We start from the raw sequence: 21,595 nt of genomic DNA, 5'->3' as shown, positions 1-21,595 counted from the left end.
AATCCAAAAGGCGTGATCTCAACAATAGGTGGCAGTTACTTTTCCCCAAAACCACAGGTTGCCGACGAGTCATTCCTCAAGCCCACTAGGCCCTACACCGTTTTCTAATCTCCCTTATTTAAAACAGCTCAATTAAGTCATCGGCTTTATTGTAGAGTACCCCTAGTATCTGAGCCTGCACTGCGCAATGAAAGAAAGAAGCAAAACGGGATGGACAGATGCCTAAAATGTTAGAAACGCACCACACCTTAAGTCAGTGAAGAAAAAGAGCAAAACTTGCAACTCTGGTGGGACTCGAACCCACAACCTTTGAATGGCTCAGCTCACAGCCTAGAAGTCCAATGCGCTATCTATTGCGCCACAGAGCCTAAGTGCTCTGCTTGCTCTAGAACTGTTGGAGAGAAAGCACTTTTTAGTACTCTCTGGCCCATGAAAGAACAGCCAACTGCGGACAAGGCACTGCTGGAATTCAAAGCCAGGATCTCCTGTTTACTAGACAGGCACTTTGACCAACTAAGCCACAGCGCCAAACGACCTCGACACAGGCTAAATGTTTAATTCCAAAAAATAAAAAAAAAAACTAACAACGGTAGCGCTGCATGTGGGAATGTCTGGACTTGAAATATTAAAGTCCAATTGGTTAGGCATTACCACACTATGCTATATAAAGGCATCGTCCAAAGCCCTCTTGAACGAGCAGCGTTCTTAAGGATTTGAGTTTTGTTAAGAAACCGACTGCTAAACATCCCGCTGCGTAAACACTCGTTACTCTTAACAAAAAGCAAACACGAAACCTGTACATTAGGCACTGCTGGGATTTGAACCCAGGATCTCCTGTTTACTAGACAGGCGCTTTGACCAACTAAGCCACAGCGCCAACGCTGAATAGGAGGCAAGTTGTATTTGCACACAGAGACTAAAAAAAGACAGCAAGTCTTAAAACGGCAAGCAAAGAGGTTGTTTAACTCTATTTGTCGCACTATTCATTACGCCTCAAAGCTATACAATTTTATAATTCATTCCGGTGAGCTCTATAAAACAAGCACACGCACAACCTGGACTAAGGAGCTGCTGGGATTTGAGCCCAGGATCTCCTGTTTACAAGACAGGCGCTTTGACCAGCTAAGCCACAGCGCCACAGAAATTCACAGTAAGAGACATTTACCCGATAACAAAAATCGAAGAAGAAAAAATAATACACAACAAAAACCAGCATGTCAGGATGCAGAAAATGCTGACAAGCCGGACGCGGTCTTTTAGAGTCTGGATGATCATGTCTCAAGCCTGACCATGTCATCCAAACTGTTGGAATATCTATCTCTATTCCATGCGTGTTCAAGAGAAAAGGTCAGGAGAGGGTTTTCTTCAATGCCAAAAATATTAGTAATTTATTAGATACAAATGAATAGTTCGATGACAGAGCTCTGGATTACGTTACCCCGATGCAATACAAGAATTACATTCAAGAGGTTCACAACTGACTTACATTTCCTGACTCCAGTATATATATACACAACTGATCTTAACAGGTGGAGTTTTGGTTTAACGTCACTTATCAGTCATTCTGCAGTCCCTTGGCTCTTTGCAACCCCTGGACATTACTTCCTCTTTCTGCAACCTTTCTCTGCATACCAGAACTGAACAATTACGTGCATCTTTAATATATTTCACAACTTCTACAAGCATCAGGACAACTTGTGACATGTCTAGACTATAGTTCTGGAACAAAGGCCCCCACCCTCAATTTATTCTTATTCTGCTTTTCCACTTGTCAGCAGTTCTTCTAAAAAGTATGCAGCACAGTAAAAAAGAGGAAGTTTGTCTGGTCAAGACGTTTTATAATACAAAAGAGAAAGATTGATTAATCTGTTTTTAGTCTAAACATTTTTCTAATAAAAAATAATAAAAAGAATAAAAATAAAAATAAATTCATTTTCTCCAACAATTCACCTTTTCTGCTCCTCTCTGGAGCAGACAAAAACAAAATCAGATAATCAAATCCCCACAAAAATGTCCAATTGTCATTACTGCAGGACTTTGCCTAAATCCCTGTTTTACCTCTTATTCAAAACAATCTTTAACATCCTAGTGCTCCTTCATTATGTTAAATGATGCCCAAAAACCCTTTTAACTCAATTTCTTTAACTTTTCTGGATTCAGTTTATAATTTTCACACTCTTGGTTCTCCTCTTCGGTGGTGCAGTCTCTTCCTTCTTGAAGTCACTCCGATATCTTCTTTTGCTAAGGATTATACTTGCTATATTCAGGTTTATTAATCCCAACACTCTTATTAACTTCCAATTATCCCATAATAAAAATGTTCCATTCTCATACACTTTATCAATAAAGGTAATTAATTTTTACTTCTTCTTCTTCCCCACCAAAATTAAAATAACAATGAGAATAATAAAAATGTAAATAAAATTTAAAAACTCCAACATTTAAAAAATAAAATCTGATCAAAAGGAAATGCACTCCCATTGAAAATCCCACAGTATGAATAAAATCTAAGATCAACACTTGTGAAAATATGATTGGAATTAGAAATTCAAAATTCTAACAACATAATTCAAATCAGCAATTCACTAATAAAAATTATAATCCCCCTGCTTAGTTCAGACTGAATTTCAACATTTTTAAGTCATTATTGAACCAAAATTACAATTGAGATTTAAGATGAAAAATCAACAGCTTCAAAGTAGGATTCAACTCAACAATTATTAAAATGAAAAGTTCAGAACTAAATCATAACAAGGTTATTAAACTAACAACTCAGACTTGTCACCAAATTTTAAAACCAAAATTCAAACATATTTAAACTAGAGATTTTTTCTCTCAATGTCTTAAAATAGGAAAATCAATAACACAACAATGTGATTAAAATAAAATAAAAATCTTAAGAATCTCTGCAAACAAAAGGTTCAAAAACAACAATGGCTTAAAATAAAAATCTTAAAATGTCTTCAAATTAAAGATTTAAAAACAACAATGGCTCAAACTAAAATAATCTTTAAAAATGTGTTCAAATAAAAGAATTTTAAAATCGTCTTCAAATAAAAGAATCTTAAACTCATAAGAATGTGTTTAAAATAAAATAATCTTAAAAATGTCTTAAAATAAAAGATTCAAAAAGCATCTTAAAATAAAAGATTTTTGCATTGAAAATGAAAAATATAAAAGCATTGAATGTCTTAAAATAAAAGATTATGAAAAAACATACAAATGTCTTAAAATAATAGAACATTAGAAAGGTATTAAAATAAAAGATAAAAAGCATTAAAAAATCTTAAAATAAAGTATAATAAAAAAAAACATTAAGAATGTCTTCCCATAAAAGATAAAAAAATTATATGTCTAAAATAAAAGAATAAAAATAATTCAAAAAATTCCAAAAAACTAACGTGTGTAAAATAAAATAATTTTAAAATGTAATTGTGTTTCATTTTATTTTTTCTCAATTTTCTCCATTCTAATTGGTCCAATTCATTCATTCATTCATTCATTCATTTTCTTTAAGGCTTAGTTTCTTTATTAATCTAGGGTCACCACCGTCAGAAAAATGAACCGCCAACTTATCCAACATATGTTTTACACAGCGGATGCCCTTCCAGCTGCAACCCATCTCCAGGAAACGTCCATACACACCAATACATGCTTACACACTCCAATTAGATATCAGATATTCCCTTTTTGTGTTTTATCCCCCTTTCGGCCTGGGCCTAGCTCCAGGCCGTTTTTACACCCCTATGTTAACTTTCAAGTTACTCCGGCCAGCCTCACACCTTCAGCAACCTGTTTAGAAAAGTCTGAAGTAAAGTTGTTAATTTGTCATATTCTAATCTCTACATAAGTAAGCTACTGCACGTCCAAGCTGCACCAGGTCCCCAAAACTGCAGTCCTGTAAACAATGCAAAAGTCATTAATTCCATTGTTTTGTTCCATAACAAAACTAAAACACCTCAACATGATTTTTATCCAATTCAGTTTGGTCTGTGCACAGAATTTTGCCAATTGTGTTTAAATTTGTATCAATTTTCTCTACCTTTCCCTATAATTATTAGTCTTACACCATCCCTAAATTCATGCTTCCGGCCCATTACTTGCTGCAATTTCAAATATTCATTATTTCAGTGTTTATCATTATCCAATCTAATTCTTACTCAACATCTATTTGTTTCTAAATCGTCTTTCATTAAACACTTCATTACTGTCTGACTGTCCTCTTTGCTTGCTGGCCACTCCTCTAGCCATTCACTATAGCTGTCAATCATGATTAGCAGATATATTTTTATTCACCTGTTCTCCCTTATCTAGAAAATCAATTATAACCTCACCCTAATTCTTCTCTTGCAGTTTCTGATATCTCTAAATATAATTAAAGTCTATAATTCATATTAGTCTTATTACCATGTGTTATACATTCACCAGTTTACAGTTATTTGAAATGGCTTATTTATTTAGTGATCTGACTTTTCCTAATATTGAGGCGTGTCATCTAATCACCTATAATTTTTACTTCCTTTAAATCTATTTCCATGGAAATGTCATAACACCTATTTCATTTTAATCAATTAGGTGTCTACTCTTTTTCTGCAAGTAAGATTTCATCAACATGCTTAATCAACACCACTCTCTCTGATAATTCAAAAATCAATCACTTTACATTTTGTATCAGTATGACCATATTTCTGCATACACTATTAACCTCAGCTTTAAAATCTATTCTCCTTAATTGCTTCTAAATCATAAATTAAACACAATCTACCTTTGTTTGTTGCTTTCTTGTAAAATTGTATTAAAATTAAATTAGTCACATCTATGTTTATAACTCAGATAAAATTTAGCTTAAATAAAATTTCTAAAACAGATTCCATATGACCTTGTCTAGGTGTTTCTATTAATTGCTCAACGACATACAACCTCTTCACTACGCTGGCTAATTTTACAATCCTCCATTTAAGTATTTCACTAATAATCAATCAGTTTTTGAATTTGACTCTACTTTTGATAATTCATTTTCTCAACTATTTACTTAGTTTGTTCTAATCATTTTTATGATTTTCTTTTGGCTACTAATTAGTTCTACGTCATTTCAGTTCAACTAGTTGCCCATACACTTTTTATATACTTTTATAAGCTAACTAAAAATCACTACATTTTCTTATTCGTTTCTTTCAGCTGTATTTTGACTTCATCATTAAACTTCTTCACATGGTTATATGTGAAAGAAAATCTGTTTTCTTAAACTCTCTTATTCTGTTTCAATTCTTTTATTAGATTAGAACTATTAATTTTTACCTGATGACGTGAGTTCAATTTTTCATGTTTCAATTTCTTCTTTACGCATAAATATTTTTTCTGTTACCAACCTTTTCTAGTTTTTAATATCCCATCTTAATTTAGATGATTCAACATAATATTTTGCTTTTAGTAAATCTTTACTTAAATAATCAATTCCATCAAAATTTATAATTCAAATGACTTCTTCAGTTACCAATAGTTGTTTCTTCTTCTTTAGTCACCACCATACATTGTACTTCCTTCTATATCCTGTTCATGCCCTGTATCAGTAAACCTATGAAAATTTGCAAAAATAGTTAAATATCATTTCAACATTATACATTTAGAGATTCATTGTATATTTTCCCTTAAGTCTTTTTCTTAGTTATTATTTTCATAACAAAACCTTTATAAATAATTCTCCTTCATATTACCAGTCATCATATGGTCTTAAATGGTTCTTGACAGCACCCTGCCTCTTACTTTACCCACAAGTTCCTTTTCCTGAGTGTCTGATCTCCAGACATATTTAGCAGTTCGCTGTGGTCCGGTTTGGAGGAGCCCACATTTCTGAGGCAGACTACTGATCTTTCACAGTGCCCCTCAATACTCGGATGCTCTAGGCCTTTCAAGCATCACTGCTCCACTCCACAACCATCTCACTCAACACCTGCCTACCTGTACAGGTGCCTAGTCTTCCGCGACAAAATTCCTGGCTTAGGTCGCTCCCGGTGGCCAACGAGAGTCTTACCCGTCTTTGGAATAATGTCTCATGGAGACCAGTTACTGCTCTTCTCCACTGCAACCTCCTTCTCAGTTTTCCTTCAGAACTTGGTATCTCTGATGTTAGGGAAACATGCACTCAAGAACCATGTGAGCCATTGTGACCACATTCTAGAGTTTAACCAATGAGACAGGTTTTATTAAGTTTAAAATCAATTTGACCTCCAATAATAGTTTTAAGTAAAGTTTGGCATCTTCACTCCCATCCACTCAGCACTATGGTCTGCTTAGTCTGCAGGCAAAGCTGTAGGGCACTATGATGGTGGAGACTAAAAAACAAGACACAGTTGGGTTATTATTCATAAAACACAAATTATGACATGGCCTACCATGTGATAAAATTGTTCAACATTATTGCTATATCTCAGGGTTCATATTAGGCCTTGACCCCTCATGTTTGTTTAATATATATTTTTATATCTGAAATGCAATGTTTAATTATCGATTTCTTTCTTGGTGTTTATCCTTTTTAAATTTAGAAAAATTAAACTCACTTCATCTTGTTCATCCACATCCACTAAGTGTCCATGATTTTTCTTTGACCCTAGATGATGGCTTAGATAGTCTTATGCAGCTGACTTTCATAGATGAAAACAGCCAGTGTAAGCCATAACAATTTTTTAATTTTTTTTAATCATTATTATTACTAATATTATTATTCTATTTAGTTTTTGCACCTAAACTCAGTCTTGTCCTCTCACATCAAATCTCAGTTCCTCAAAGTGTTACTTCCTCAAAGTGTTACAAGTGCAACTATTTTTCTAGTTTCTATCTCATCGGTTTAATGTCTCTGTCTTTCTCTCTCTCTATGTATATAATATTTTTCAAATATATTTTAACATATTGTTGGAATTTCTATCTCTATTCCATGCGTGTTCAAGAGAAAAGGTCTGGAGAGGTTTTTCTTCAATGTCAAAAATCGTAACAATTTATTGGATACAAATGAATAATTCGATGACAGAGCTCTGGGTTACATTACCCCAATGCAATACAAGAATTACATTCAAGAGGTTCGCAACAAACATACATTTCCTAACTTCAGCATATATACACAACTGATCTTAACAGGTGGAGTTTTGGTGTAACGTCACTTGTCAGTCATTGTTCAGTCCTCCATTGGCCACACCTTCGACATACTTCCTCTTTTTCTACGAATTCTCTGCCCAACAACAAAGTATACATCTTTCTATGTTTTGTGTTCAGTTTTAACACCTCTCTTCAGACAGGAAGTTTCTGCAGAGCTGAATTTAATTTTGGACCCGCATGTATCTACTTCTGCAAAAATGCTAATTAGTATGCACAGCACTCACCCACAACATTAGAAGTTCAGTTAATATATGACCCCTACATGACCAATACAAATAATTGTTTGAATAAAAGAAAAAGAGACAATAATAATAAAAAAACTGATTGCTATTTTACAACACAACCTACCACAACTCTTAACCCAACCTAACAAACCTCCATGTGGGTTTCATTGATTCAATGTCTTGTACATGGCACAGAATACAACCTATTGCAGTTTATTAAAATCACACCTACCCCAGCCCTAGGCCCAACCTCACAGTAACCCGCTATGTTTTATTCAATTTTACACCTACCCCAACCCTAAACACAACCTCAGAGTAACCAGTTTTATTTTTATTTATTTTTATGAATGTCTACTACAGCTACATCAATCGCAAACCCAGCATACGTGTGGCATAACTGCCGACCCCTTAGAGGTCATCCAGCCAACTTGCAGTGTAATCTCCTCCACTTGTAGGTCTCTGAGCTGCAGCAACACCTAAGTGCTCTGACACAGAGACACAAAAGACTTTTAACCTCTTCTTGGAGAGGAGAGAGTCTCCGACCCTGGATCTCAGGTCTTCCATGGAGGGACTGTCAGGAATCCTGTAAGAACATCCCATTCACACAACCTCTTGCCATAAAAAAACAAAGCAGAATGTGTGGTGAAGGAACTCCGGGTTGACAGAGCCTTGTCCTTGCTTCAAGCAATGTGCTAACAAGGTGCTGAACAGAGTGGCACAAAGGATAGCGCTTATGACTATGGATCAGAAGATTCTCGGTTACGGAAACCAAGAAACTGTGTATGAGAGAGTGCGTAAGTGTATGAGTGGCACTTGTTCAAGCGGAGCAGGGACGTGCCAGCGATCAGAAAGAACTGGAGTTTGTGCCAAGACTGGGTTTCAAAAGTGGCAATTTCCATATGGTCTAGCAGTCAGGATTCCTGATTTTCACCCAGGTGACCCGGGTTCGACTCCTGGTATGGGAAGGCTTAAGTACTTTTGCTCCTGTCCTTTTTGGCCAGCGGTCGGACTGCAGCTACCTTATAGGATGTGGTTGTGGAACTGCTGTGTAAGACTTCGATAGCTCATTTGGTAGAGTGTAGGACTGTAGGACCAATTCTTAGGTCGCAGGTTCGATTCCAGCTCAAAGGATGTATTTTGTGCTCAGAGCCGCTTTCTTGCCTTTGCGAAGATATCATCGGCACCACTGCTCGAAGTTCACCATGGAGGTGAAAAGGAAGTTACAAGTTACAATGAGAAGTTACAATGAACGCTATGGCCAATCAGAGCCCTTATAACATTCATGATTTGTACTGTATTAACAGATTTCGTTGTGGATTAATTCGGACAACAATTACAAAGTAAGTATTTTTATAACAAGTTGGTTTAAATGAATAACCAATACAGTAACATTAATTACAACAGGACAATTATTATATGATTGTTATAGATGTTATATGACGTTGTTTGTTAAGATTAATGTTAGCCGACCAAGCACACTGTACAGTTTTACTACAAACATTTTAATGCAGTTATTATACATTACTTCACTTTATATTGTCATTTACTACCATAGTTACAATAATGCCCGTGCATTATTCTCACACATTAATGAATCACTTCACTAATAATAAATATAAGGCTCAATTCATCAGTCATTAATTATAAACAAATAGTATAATGACGCTCACATATCACTACATCACTAATCATAAACTAATCTAATAATGCTCATGCATAATACATCACTAATTATAAAGCATAAAACAATATGGATCACGCATGATTGCATCACTAATAATAAACCAATAATATAAGGGTCACAATTTAATCCATCATTAATAATAATAACATTATTATTAGTAATGGATTGATGTGTGACCCTTATATTGTTGGTTTATTATTAGTGATGCAATCATGCATGATCCATATTAATTAATTAATAACTGCATTAAAATGTTTGTAGTAAAACTGTACAGTTTGCTTGGTCGGCTAACATTAATCTTACCAAATAACTTTATAAAACATCTATAACAATCATATAATAATTATGTTGTAGTAATTAACGTTACTGTAATGGTTATTTATTTAAACCACCTTGTTAAAAAAATACTTTGCAATTGGTTTCTGAATTAATCCGCAACGAAATCTTTTATTACAGTACAAATCATGGATGGTATAAGGGCTCTGATTGGCCATAGCGTTCATTGTAACTCAGAACACGATTGGCTGCCTTAACCAAGAATAGGGTGAATCTTGGCTCCAGCTCACAAAGTGATTGGCCGGTGTGACCAAGAATAACCACGACTTACAGGTGGCAGTATGAGCTAACCGGCCACTTACTGCCAAGCTTAATAAAAGTCTTCCAGTTGGTGCTGCCCAGGCTAAAGAAAAAATATATATAAAAAAAAAATTATAAAACGGCCTTGCCAGAAAGTAGCAGAATGTCAATACAAGGCGGTGGCAATGTGCATTGATTTCTGAGTAACTCGTCATTCGGCATGCAGAGCTCCTCACACGTTTACTGGGGCAGGACCAGGTAGGGCCTTCAGTCACCTGCCCCTTGTGCACAAAATAGAACAACAGCACTGTTTTACAACCCCGGGATCGAACCAGGGACCTTTAGATCTTCAGTCTAACGCTCTCCCAACTGAGCTATTTCGACTGAAAGAATCCTGCAGCATTCATGTCTGTGAGACTAAGCAGAATCCTGAAATGCCTCTGAGGCCTTAAAGGGTAAAAGTTTGGCCAGTACGGGGATCGAACCCGCGACCTTGGCGTTATTAGCACAACACTCTAACCAGCTGAGCTAACCGGCCACTTTCTGCCATGTTTGCTAAAAAGCTCAGAGTAACTGTCATTTTCTTCAAGAGATAAGAATGCTATTCCAGCTTTTTTTGTGCGGTGCTGGTAAAAAAAACAAAGTCCCACCGAGATTTGAACTCGGATCGCTGGATTCAGAGTCCAGAATGCTAACCATTACACCATGGAACCTCAAGTCTTCTGCTTGGTGCTGCCCGGGCCAAGGAGAAAATAATGTGAAAAACAAAAAAAAAGAAAAAGAAAACGGCCTTGCCAGAAAGTAGCAGAATGTCAATACAAGGCAGTGCCAATGTGCATTGATTTCTGAGTAACTCGTCATTCGGCATGCAGGGCTCCTCACACGTTTACTGGAGCAGGACCAGGTAGGGCCTTCAAAAGAAAAGCACACTATTCCAGGCATTTTGACGACTAAACGGCAGGCAGGGCAAAGAGGCCACCACAGAGCAAATGTGATCTTTTTTTTCTATTTTGACCACGTCGAAAATCGCCAATTATTGATTGCTTTGAGGGGAATTAGCTCATGGTTAAGCGCTCGCTTTGCATGGGAGAGGTAGCGGGAACAATGACTGCATTCTCCACCTCTGTTTTCATGCCTTTTTACATTGGCTTTTATTGCAAAGCTGGTGGCACCTTGAGGGTTTAAAGCGAAACTACTTACGTCAGCTTTGCCGGTTTCTGTGTAGTACATATCATTGCAACCCTTCAGAAGCCCTATCAAGTCACAGTTTTCTTTTATTCAGCAGCGTGTCCGCAGTGGGACATCAAAGCGCTAAATACATAGCATTATAGAGTGCTGTCGATCAGGCCATTGGAATCATCGCCAGAAGCAACGTGACCATCTGGGAGGAAGATAGTGTTTTGGTCAAGTGGAAGCAGGTGGACTTAAGGGTGAAGCAGCTAGGCTTTTTGGGTGACTTTCAGTCACCTGACCCTTGTGCACAAAATAAAACAACATCACTGTTTTGCCGAAACCCAGGATCGAACCAGGGACCTTTAGATCTTCAATTTAACGCTCTCCCAACTGAGCAATTTCAGCTGCCTTTTCACAAGAATCCTGCAGCATTCGTGTCTGTGAGACTAAGCAGAATCCTGAAATGCCTCTGAGGCCTTAAAGGGTAAAAGTTTGGCCAGTACGGGGATCGAACCCACGACCTTGGCGTTATTAGCACCACGCTCTAACCAGCTGAGCTAACCGGCCACTTTCTGCCACGGTTGCTAAAAAGCTCAGAGTAACTGTCATTTTCTTCAAGAGATAAGAATGCTATTCCAGCTTTTTTTGTGCGGTGCTGGTAAAAAAAACAAGGTCCCACCGAGATTTGAAATCGGATCGCTGGATTCAGAGTCCAGAGTGCTAACCATTACACCATGGAACCTCAAGTCTTCTGCTTGGTGCTGCCCGGGCCAAGGAGAAAATAATGTAAAAAAAAAAAAAGAAAAAAGAAAACGGCCTTGCCAGAAAGTAGCAGAATGTCAATACAAGGCAGTGCCAATGTGCATTGATTTCTGAGTAACTCGTCATTCGGCATGCAGGGCTCGTCACACGTTTACTGGAGCAGGACCAGGTAGGGCCTTCAAAAGAAAAGCGCACTATTCCAGGCATTTTGACGACTAAACGGCAGGCAGGGCAAAGAGGCCACCACAGAGCAAATGTGATCTTTTTTTTCTATTTTGACCACGTCGAAAATCGCCAATTATTGATTGCTTTGAGGGGAATTAGCTCATGGTTAAGCGCTCGCTTTGCATGGGAGAGGTAGCGGGAACAATGACTGCATTCTCCACCTCTGTTTTCATGCCTTTTTACATTGGCTTTTATTGCAAAGCTGGTGGCACCTTGAGGGTTTAAAGCGAAACTACTTACGTCAGCTTTGCCGGTTTCTGTGTAGTACATATCATTGCAACCCTTCAGAAGCCCTATCAAGTCACAGTTTTCTTTTATTCAGCAGCGTGTCCGCAGTGGGACATCAAAGCGCTAAATACATAGCATTATAGAGTGCTGTCGATCAGGCCATTGGAATCATCGCCAGAAGCAACGTGACCATCTGGGAGGAAGATAGTGTTTTGGTCAAGTGGAAGCAGGTGGACTTAAGGGTGAAGCAGCTAGGCTTTTTGGGTGACTTTCAGTCACCTGACCCTTGTGCACAAAATAGAACAAGATCACTGTTTTGCCAAAACCCAGGATCGAACCAGGGACCTTTAGATCTTCAGTTTAACCCTCTCCCAACTGAGCAATTTCAGCTGCCTTTTCACAAGAATCCTGCAGCATTCGTGTCTGTGAGACTAAGCAGAATCCTGAAATGCCTCTGAGGCCTTAAAGGGTAAAAGTTTGGCCAGTACGGGGATCGAACCCGCGACCTTGGCATTATTAGCACCACGCTCTAACCAGCTGAGCTAACCAGCCACTTTCTGCCACGGTTGCTAAAAAGCTTAGAGTAACTGTCATTTTCTTCAAGAGATAAGAATGCTATTCCAGCTTTTTTTGTGCGGTGCTGGTAAAAAAAACAAGGTCCCACCAAGATTTGAAATCGGATCGCTGGATTCAGAGTCCAGAGTGCTAACCATTACACCATGGAACCTCAAGTCTTCTGCTTGGTGCTGCCCGGGCCAAAGAGAAAATAATGTAAAAAAAAAAAAAAAAAAAAGAAAACGGCCTTTGCCAGACAGTAGCAGAATGTCAATACAAGGCAGTGCCAATGTGCATTGATTTCTGAGTAACTCGTCATTCGGCATGCAGGGCTCGTCACACGTTTACTGGAGCAGGACCAGGTAGGGCCTTCAAAAGAAAAGCGCACTATTCCAGGCATTTTGACGACTAAACGGCAGGCAGGGCAAAGAGGCCACCACAGAGCAAATGTGATCTTTTTTTTCTATTTTGACCACGTCGAAAATCGCCAATTATTGATTGCTTTGAGGGGAATTAGCTCATGGTTAAGCGCTCGCTTTGCATGGGAGAGGTAGCGGAAACAATGACTGCATTCTCCACCTCTGTTTTCATGCCTTTTTACATTGGCTTTTATTGCAAAGCTGGTGGCACCTTGAGGGTTTAAAGCGAAACTACTTACGTCAGCTTTGCCGGTTTCTGTGTAGTACATATCATTGCAACCCTTCAGAAGCCCTATCAAGTCACAGTTTTCTTTTATTCAGCAGCGTGTCCGCAGTGGGACATCAAAGCGCTAAATACATAGCATTATAGAGTGCTGTCGATCAGGCCATTGGAATCATCGCCAGAAGCAACATGACCATCTGGGAGGAAGATAGTGTTTTGGTCAAGTGGAAGCAGGTGGACTTAAGGGTGAAGCAGTTAGGCTTTTTGGGTGACTTTCAATCACCTGACCCTTGTGCACAAAATAGAACAACATCACTGTTTTGCCGAAACTCAGGATCGAACCAGGGACCTTTAGATCTTCAGTTTAACGCTCTCCCAACTGAGCAATTTCAGCTGCCTTTTCACAAGAATCCTGCAGCATTCGTGTCTGTGAGACTAAGCAGAATCCTGAAATGCCTCTGAGGCCTTAAAGGGTAAAAGTTTGGCCAGTACGGGGATCGAACCCGCGACCTTGGCGTTATTAGCACCACGCTCTAACCAGCTGAGCTAACCGGCCACTTTCTGCCACGGTTGCTAAAAAGCTCAGAGTAACTGTCATTTTCTTCAAGAGATAAGAATGCTATTCCAGCTTTTTTTGTGCGGTGCTGGTAAAAAAAAAACAAGGTGCCACTGAGAATTGAACTCGGATCGCTGGATTCAGAGTGCAGAGTGCTAACCATTACACCATGGAACCTCAAGTCTTCTGCTTGGTGCTGCCCGGGCCAAAGAGAAAATAATGTAAAAAACAAAAAAAAAAAAAAGAAAACGGCCTTGCCAGAAAGTAGCAGAATGTCAATACAAGGCAGTGCCAATGTGCATTGATTTCTGAGTAACTCGTCATTCGGCATGCAGGGCTCCTCACATGTTTACTGGAGCAGGACCAGGTAGGGCCTTCAAAAGAAAAGCACACTTTTCCAGGCATTTTGACGACTAAACGGCAGGCAGGGCAAAGAGGCCACCACAGAGCAAATGTGATCTTTTTTTTCTATTTTGACCACGTCGAAAATCGCCAATTATTGATTGCTTTGAGGGGAATTAGCTCATGGTTAAGCGCTCGCTTTGCATGGGAGAGGTAGCGGGAACAATGACTGCATTCTCCACCTCTGTTTTCATGCCTTTTTACATTGGCTTTTATTGCAAAGCTGGTGGCACCTTGAGGGTTTAAAGCGAAACTACTTACGTTAGCTTTGCCGGTTTCTGTGTAGTACATATCATTGCAACCCTTCAGAAGCCCTATCAAGTCACAGTTTTCTTTTATTCAGCAGCGTGTCCGCAGTGGGACATCAAAGCGCTAAATACATAGCATTATAGAGTGCTGTCGATCAGGCCATTGGAATCATCGCCAGAAGCAACATGACCATCTGGGAGGAAGATAGTGTTTTGGTCAAGTGGAAGCAGGTGGACTTAAGGGTGAAGCAGTTAGGCTTTTTGGGTGACTTTCAATCACCTGACCCTTGTGCACAAAATAGAACAACATCACTGTTTTGCCGAAACTCAGGATCGAACCAGGGACCTTTAGATCTTCAGTTTAACGCTCTCCCAACTGAGCAATTTCAGCTGCCTTTTCACAAGAATCCTGCAGCATTCGTGTCTGTGAGACTAAGCAGAATCCTGAAATGCCTCTGAGGCCTTAAAGGGTAAAAGTTTGGCCAACACGGGGATCGAACCCGCGACCTTGGCGTTATTAGCACCACGCTCTAACCAGCTGAGCTAACCGGCCACTTTCTGCCACGGTTGCTAAAAAGCTCAGAGTAACTGTCATTTTCTTCAAGAGATAAGAATGCTATTCCAGCTTTTTTTGTGCGGTGCTGGTAAAAAAACAAGGTCCCACCGAGATTTGAACTCAGATCGCTGGATTCAGAGTGCAGAGTGCTAACCATTACACCATGGAACCTCAAGTCTTCTGCTTGGTGCTGCCCGGGCCAAAGAGAAAATAATGTAAAAAACAAAAAAAAAAAAAAAGAAAACGGCCTTGCCAGAAAGTAGCAGAATGTCAATACTAAGCTGAATCCTGAAATGCCTCTGAGGCCTTAAAGGGTAAAAATTTGGCCAGTACGGGGATCGACCCCCCGCGAACTTGGCGTTATTAGCACCACGCTTTTTTTTTTATTTTTTTTATTAAGAATAATTCATACAATTACAATTTTACATTTTACACATATTTGCACAAGATATCTCATTTCAAAAGCAGTTCATCGGTGGTTGATGGTCTTATTTCCAGGGTCCTTTTAGTCCTTTAAAAGAGAAATGTCCAATTCACAGTCCTTTAAAATCTGACATACTTCAACCGTAAAAACATTGTAAAAAACATCAACTTTTTCTTCATGATAAAAATAATAAAACAAACATTGTACATACTTTAAGAATTTTCTTTTAAAAATGTTCCATACATTCAGTCGCACTTTTTCCTTCCTCATTACAACTCTTCTTTCCCATATTGCGCTTTTCATCAACATTATCAGCAAGTTAATTAGCTTTTTGTTTTTACATGCACATTCATTTTCCAATCCCAACATTAAAACCTTATTCCATTCCGTTTCTTCCTCCCCTTTTAATATTGAGATCATTTCTTTACATCTTTCATTAAAATCATCCAACTGTTTGCAATGTAAAAATAAATGTAAAAGCCCCTCATCATCTTCGTTACACACTTTACATGTTGCATCTTGTTCCATCCCAATTTTATTTAAAATGGCATCAGTAAAAATCACTCTATGTCTAATAAAAAATTCTAAGTTTGCCAGTTTTGTTTGTATAAAAGTACCTCTCATGTTTTCCCATATGTTGTTCTCATTTGTTATCTTGTATTTTTGCATCCAATATTCATTTGCTAAAGGTTTCTTAAAAACTGCATCCCTAAAAACACAATAAAAACTTTTTACAGTACATTCCTTAAAATCATTCAATTTCTCCCCTATTCTCACATACACTTCCATTCCATCAATGTCATATTCTTTATTTTCAATTTTTTGAATCCATTCTTGAGGGATTGCAGTTTTAATTATTTGGTACTTATTTTTTATTTCTTGTCTGCTATATTCTTCCTTTGCTTCTTCCATGGCATCAATAATGCATTGTACTGGTAAAAAACCTTCTTTAAACTCATATAAAATGTCCCTTACTTTAACTATTCCTGCCACCCACCATTTCTTTAAAAAAATCTCCCTCCCTTGATTTAAAATGCAGTTGTTTAAGAAAAGAGGCTGATTTAAAATGTTCTCTCTCCCTAGAGGTTTAAAATACACATTGTTTAAAAATTTGCCCCAAGCTCTTAACAATTCTTTATAAAAATCCGACACCCTCTCCGCCATCCAGTTTTTTGTTTTCATCCATAAAATACTGTCCCCCAAATTAAAATTACCACATTTATTTAAAAAATATCCCACAGTTCCTTTCCACGTTGCTTCAGTTTCTTTGTCAAAGTACTTTTTTATTATTTTGACCCTCAAACTATTTTTTCTTTGCTCTACGTCCATCAACCCCAGTCCTCCCTTAACCACTTCCCCTATTAAAGTGGCATGTGCAATTTTTGCTGGTTTCCCCTCCCATAAAAAATCTAAAAAACATTTTTTCAGGCTTTTTTTCGCCCACATCGGCATTGCAGACACATATAAAATATACCACAATTTTGACACCATTAAAACATTTAACACTAAAACCTTCCCTTTTAATGTCAATGTCCTGTTTTTCCAGAATTTTAGTCTTTTCTCAATCCCTCCCAGCACTTCCTCCCACATTGTATCATCTGCTTTCTTTTCATCCCTCCCCATTAAAACTCCTAAAATCTTGATTTCTATCGTTTCTTTAAAAGTGAACAGCTCTGCTAAATTCCCTACCTCTGCTAATCTCATGTATTCCGTTTTACTTTCATTTATTTTTGCTCCTGATCCTCGACAGTATTTTTGCACTATTTGCATCGCTTTCTTTACACTTTCGATATCTTTCATTAAAAGAGTGGTATCATCTGCGTATTGGAATATTTTTGTTTCTTGTCCATCCAGTCCTATTCCCTTTATATCCTCATCTTGTTTTATCATTAATCCCAAGGGTTCTGCCACTAATGAATATAAAAGAGCTGATAGCGGACACCCTTGTCTGATCGATCGTGTGATGTTTACATTTTTTGTTAAAAAACCATTACATTTAATTCTTGTTGTTGCCCCTTTGTATAAAATACTAATCCATTTTTTAAAATTCTCCCCAAATCCAAAACTCTGTAAAATATCAAATAAAAAACTGTGCTCAACTCTATCGAATGCCTTTTCAAAATCCAAGCTAATTAAAAAAACTCTTTTTTTCTTTTCGTTCATGTATCTTATTGTGTCTTTAATGCTAATTGTTGTGTCCGCTATGTCTCTTCCCTTTACTCCGTATACCTGGTTTGTTTTTATTATACTTGGCATTATTTCTTTTAGTCTGTTGGCTAAAACTTTAGATAAAATTTTTAAATCTGTATTTAGCATTGTTATTGGTCTGTAATTCTTTAAATCATTTTTTCTTCCTTTCCTTTTATATATCAATTCCATTAATCCCATTCCCATTCTAACATTTAATTCTCCTTCCTTAAAAATCTCCTCATATACCTCTTTTAAAATTCCTGTTAAAATATCTTTAAAAACTATATAAAACTCATTCCCCAACCCATCTATTCCTGGACTTTTATTTTTATTTAACTCGTTAATTGCTCTTTTTATTTCTTCCTCGTTTATTTGTTAATCACATTCCTTTTTTTCTATCTCTCCTGCTGTTGTTTTTATTTGTTTTAGTAATTCTGCTTTGTCCTCCTCTATCACACCTTCTGCACTAAATAACTTGTCATAGTAATTTAAAATTTCTTCCAATATTCCATTATTTGTTTCTACAACTACCCCATCATCTCTTTTTACTTCATTAAATGTTTTGGCTTTACTTCGACGAGAATTCTACCACTAAACCACCAATGCTGATATGCTTATACTGCTGTCCTAGTGGGGTGTGATTTCTGCAAGGCTGTTACCCAGAGCCAGGAGATTAGCAACACAAAACAGGATTTGCATTGGCCGGGAGATCGCACCTGGATCTCCCGCGTGGCAGGCGAGAATTCTACCACTGAACCACCAATGCTGATATGCTCATTGAGTTGTCCTAGTGGGGTGTCATTGCTGCAAGGCTGTTACCCAGAGCAGGAAGAGTAGCAAAACAAAACAGGATTTGTATTGGCCGGGAATCGGACTCGGGTCTCCCGCATGGCAGGCGACAATTCTACCAGTGAACCACCAATGTTGATATGCTCATACTGCTCTCCTAGTTGGGTGTGATTGCTGCAAGGCTGTTACCCAGAGCTGGAAGAGTAGCAACACAAAACAGGAATTTCATTGGTCGGAAAACGGACACGGATCTCCAGCATCACAAATGGGAATTCTACCACTGAACCACCAATGCTGATATGTTCACACCGCTCTCCTAGTGGGGTGTGATTGCTGCAAGGCTGGTAACCAGACCTGGAAGAGTAGCAACACAAAACAGGATTTGCATTGGCCAAGAATCCAACCCGTGTCTCCCACGTGGCAGGCAAGAACTCTACCACTGAACCACCAATGTTGATATGCTTGATTTTCTGTCCTAGTGGGGTGTGATTGCTGCAAGGCTGTTACCCAGAGCTGGAAGATTAGCAACACAAAACAGGATTTGCATTGGCCAGGAAACGTACTCGGGTCTCCCGCGTGGCAGGCAAGAATTCTACCAGTGAACCACCAATGCTGATATGCTCATACTGCTCTCCTAGTTGGGTGTGATTGCTGCAAGGCTGTTACCCAGAGCTGGAAGAGCAGCAACACAAAACAGGATTTGCATTGGCCGGGAGATCGCACCTGCATCTCCCGCGTGGCAGGCGAGAATTCTACCACTGAACCACCAATGCTGCTATGCTCATGGAGTTGTCCTAGTGGGGTGTCATTGCTGCAAGGCTGTTACCCAGAGCTGGAAGAGTAGCAACACAAAACAGGAATTGCATTGGCCGGGAATCGGACACGGGTCTCCCACGTGGGAGGCGAGAATTCTACCACTGACCCAGGTCCCCTGCGTGAGACGCGAGAATTCCACCACTAAACCATCATTGCTGATATGCTCATATTACTGTCCTAGTGGGGTGTGATTGCTGCAAGGCTGTTACCCAGAGCTGGATAAGTAGCAACACAAAACAGGATTTGCATTGGCCGGGAATTGGACCCGGGTCTCCCGCGTGGCAGGCGAGAATTCTACCACTGAACCACCAATGCTGATATGCTCGATTGTCTGTCCTAGTGGGGTGTGATTGCTGCAAGGCTGTTACCCAGAGCCGGAAGATTAGCAACACAAAACAGGATTTGCATTGGCCGGGAGTCGCACCTGGATCTCCCGCATGGCAGGCAAGAATTCTACCACTGAACCACCAATGCTGATATGCTCATAGAGTTGTCCTAGTGGGTTGTGATTGCTGCAAGGCTGTTACCCAGAGCTGGAAGAGTATTAACACAAAACAGGATTTGCATTGGCCGGGAATTGGACCCGGGTCTCCCGCGTGGCAGGCGAGAATTCTACCACTGAACCATCAATGCTGATATGTTCACACCGCTCTCCTAGTGGGGTGTGATTGCCGCAAGGCTGGTAACCAGACCTGTAAGAGTAGCAACACAAATTGCATTGGCCGAGAATCCGACCTATGTCTCCCACGTGGCAGGCGAGAATTCTACCACTGAAACACCAATGCTGATATGCTTGATTGTCTGTCCTAGTGGGGTGTGATTGCTGCAAGGCTGTTACCCAGAGCTGGAAGATTAGCAACACAAAACAGGATTTGCATTGGCCGGGAGTCGCACCTGCATCTCCCGCATGGCAGGCGAGAATTCTACCACTGAACCACCAATGCTGATATGCTCAAACTGCTGTCCTAGTGGGTTGTGATTGCTGCAAGGCTGTTACCCAGAGCTGGAAGAGTAGCAACACAAAAGATTAATTGCATTGGCTGGGAATCAGACCCATGTCTCCCACGTGGCAGGCGAGAATACTACCACTGAACCACCAATGCTCATATGCTCAAACATGTGTCCTAGTGGGGTGTGATTGCTGCAAGGCTGTTACCCAGAGCTGGCTGAGTAGCAACACAAAACAGGATTTGCATTGGCCGGGAATCGGACCCAGGTCTCCAACGTGGCAGGCGAGAATTCTACCACTGAACCACCAATGCTCATATGTTCGATTGTCTGTCCTAGTGGGGTGTGATTGCTGCAAGGCTGTTACCCAGAGCCGGAAGATTAGCAACACAAAACAGGATTTGCATTGGCCAGGAAATGCACTCGGGTCTTCCGCGTGGCAGGCGAGAATTCTACCAGTAAACCACCAATGCTGATATGCTCATACTGCTCTCCTAGTTGGGTGTGATTGCTGCAAGGCTGTTACCCAGAGCTGGAAGAGTAGCAACACAAAACAGGAATTGCATTGGCCGTGAGTCGCACCTGGATCTCCCACGTGACAGGCGAGAATTCTACCACTGAACCACCAATGCTGATTTGCTCATAGACTTGTCCTAGTGGGGTGTCATTGCTGCAAGGCTGTTACCCAGAGCTGGAAGATTAGCAACACAAAACAGGATTTGCATTGGCCAGGAATCGTACTCGGGTCTTCCGCGTGGCAGGCGAGAATTTTACCACTGAACCACCAATGCTGATATATTCATAAGGCTGTCCTAGTGATGTGTGATTGCTGCAAGGCTGTTACCCAGAGCTGGAAGAGTAGCAACACAAAACAGGATTTGCATTGGCCGGGAATCTGACACGGCTCTCCTGCGCGGGAGGCGAGAATTCTACCACTGATCCACCAATGCTGATATGCTCAAACTGCTGTCTTAGTGGGTTGTGATTGCTGCAAGGCTGTTACCCAGTGCTGGAACAGTAGCAACACAAAAGAGAAATTGCATTGGCTGGGAATTGGACCCGGGTCCCCTGCATGGGACACGAGAATTCTACCGCTAAACCACCATTGCTGATATGGTCATACTGCTGTCCTAGTGGGGTGTGATTGCTGCAAGGCTGTTACCCAGAGCTGGCTGAGTAGCAACACAAAACAGGATTTGCATTGGCCGGGAATCGGACCCTGGTCTCCAACGTGACAGGCGAGATATCTACCACTGAACCACCAATACTGATATGCTTGATTGTCTGTCCTAGTGGGGTGTGATTGCTGCAAGGCTGTTACCCAGAGCTGGAAGATTAGCAACACAAAACAGGATTTGCATTGGCCAGGAATCATACTCGTGTCTCCTGCGTGGCAGGCGACAATTCTACCAGTGAACCACCAATGTTGATATGCTCATACTGCTCTC

General features: G+C 39.7%; 9 non-coding genes across 9 annotated transcripts; all 9 read right to left on the bottom strand.

Moving 5' to 3' along the window:
• Window positions 1-803: 803 nt before the first annotated feature.
• trnat-agu (transfer RNA threonine (anticodon AGU)) lies at window positions 804-877 on the bottom strand. The gene has a single exon. It is a non-coding gene; the product is annotated as a tRNA-Thr (tRNA).
• A 9,220-nt stretch (window positions 878-10,097) lies between these two features.
• On the bottom strand, window positions 10,098-10,171 carry trnai-aau (transfer RNA isoleucine (anticodon AAU)). The gene has a single exon. It is a non-coding gene; the product is annotated as a tRNA-Ile (tRNA).
• Window positions 10,172-10,274: 103 nt separating this feature from the next.
• Window positions 10,275-10,346, bottom strand: trnaq-cug (transfer RNA glutamine (anticodon CUG)). Its single transcript has one exon. It is a non-coding gene; the product is annotated as a tRNA-Gln (tRNA).
• Window positions 10,347-11,299: 953 nt separating this feature from the next.
• Window positions 11,300-11,373, bottom strand: trnai-aau (transfer RNA isoleucine (anticodon AAU)). The gene has a single exon. It is a non-coding gene; the product is annotated as a tRNA-Ile (tRNA).
• Window positions 11,374-11,476: 103 nt separating this feature from the next.
• On the bottom strand, window positions 11,477-11,548 carry trnaq-cug (transfer RNA glutamine (anticodon CUG)). The gene has a single exon. It is a non-coding gene; the product is annotated as a tRNA-Gln (tRNA).
• Window positions 11,549-12,499: 951 nt separating this feature from the next.
• On the bottom strand, window positions 12,500-12,573 carry trnai-aau (transfer RNA isoleucine (anticodon AAU)). The gene has a single exon. It is a non-coding gene; the product is annotated as a tRNA-Ile (tRNA).
• A 1,127-nt stretch (window positions 12,574-13,700) lies between these two features.
• On the bottom strand, window positions 13,701-13,774 carry trnai-aau (transfer RNA isoleucine (anticodon AAU)). The gene has a single exon. It is a non-coding gene; the product is annotated as a tRNA-Ile (tRNA).
• A 1,129-nt stretch (window positions 13,775-14,903) lies between these two features.
• trnai-aau (transfer RNA isoleucine (anticodon AAU)) lies at window positions 14,904-14,977 on the bottom strand. The gene has a single exon. It is a non-coding gene; the product is annotated as a tRNA-Ile (tRNA).
• A 4,466-nt stretch (window positions 14,978-19,443) lies between these two features.
• trnag-gcc (transfer RNA glycine (anticodon GCC)) lies at window positions 19,444-19,514 on the bottom strand. The gene has a single exon. It is a non-coding gene; the product is annotated as a tRNA-Gly (tRNA).
• Between the last annotated feature and the right edge of the window lie 2,081 nt (window positions 19,515-21,595).

Source organism: Danio rerio, chromosome 4 (assembly GCF_052040795.2).
Source record: "Danio rerio strain M-AB ecotype USA chromosome 4, GRCz13ab, whole genome shotgun sequence".
NCBI lineage: Eukaryota > Metazoa > Chordata > Actinopteri > Cypriniformes > Danionidae > Danio > Danio rerio.
This window is presented reverse-complemented; position numbering and strand designations above follow the sequence as displayed.